Here is a 718-nt window from a genome sequence, read left to right as displayed (position 1 = left end):
TTTGTCCATTATCACACTCAACCTTTGGACAATGATCTTTGTAATGATCTCGAAAAGCACATTACAGCATGCTATGGGCCGAAAATCACTAACCGTCATAGGTGAATGTACTTTTGGTATGAGCGCCAAAAGTGTAGTATTTATCTGCTTCAGAAGTCAGCCTGTACTAAAGAAGTCCAGTACTGCCGAACTCACCTCCTGTCCAACTATAGGCCATGCTGCTTTGATGAAGCCCGATGGGTATCCGTCCGGGCCTGGGGCCTTGTCCTCAGCAATGTCAAAAACCGCCTGTTTGACATCTGCTGGTGTGAACGGTAATAGTAAAGCGGTTGACTTCCTCATTACTCAGAATGTGCCTAGCCCACGGTCTGAGAAACCGAATGTCAATACGTGCTCTTCATCTATCTCCTCCTAGCAGGTTTTGGTAGTATGTGATAAACTCATTAATAACTTCTTCTGGATCAGTGTGAGTAGATCCCTGTTCATCGTTGATCTGGAAGATCCTCCTTGATGATCTTCGTTGGGCAATCTTCAGAAAGAACACTCGGGAGCACTGATCGCCTCCCTTCATCCACTGCATCTTCACTCGTTGATTTAACATAATCTGCTCTAATTTTGTTGCTTTGGCCAGTACGAGTCAACAACAGTGTTCAAGTTGTATGTATAGCTCATCTCGCCTTCTTGAGCTAACAAGTAGTTGTGCTGCTTCAAGAAACCC

The sequence above is a fragment of the Sesamum indicum genome, linkage group LG3, assembly GCF_000512975.1.
Source record: "Sesamum indicum cultivar Zhongzhi No. 13 linkage group LG3, S_indicum_v1.0, whole genome shotgun sequence".
NCBI lineage: Eukaryota > Viridiplantae > Streptophyta > Magnoliopsida > Lamiales > Pedaliaceae > Sesamum > Sesamum indicum.
This window is presented reverse-complemented; position numbering follows the sequence as displayed.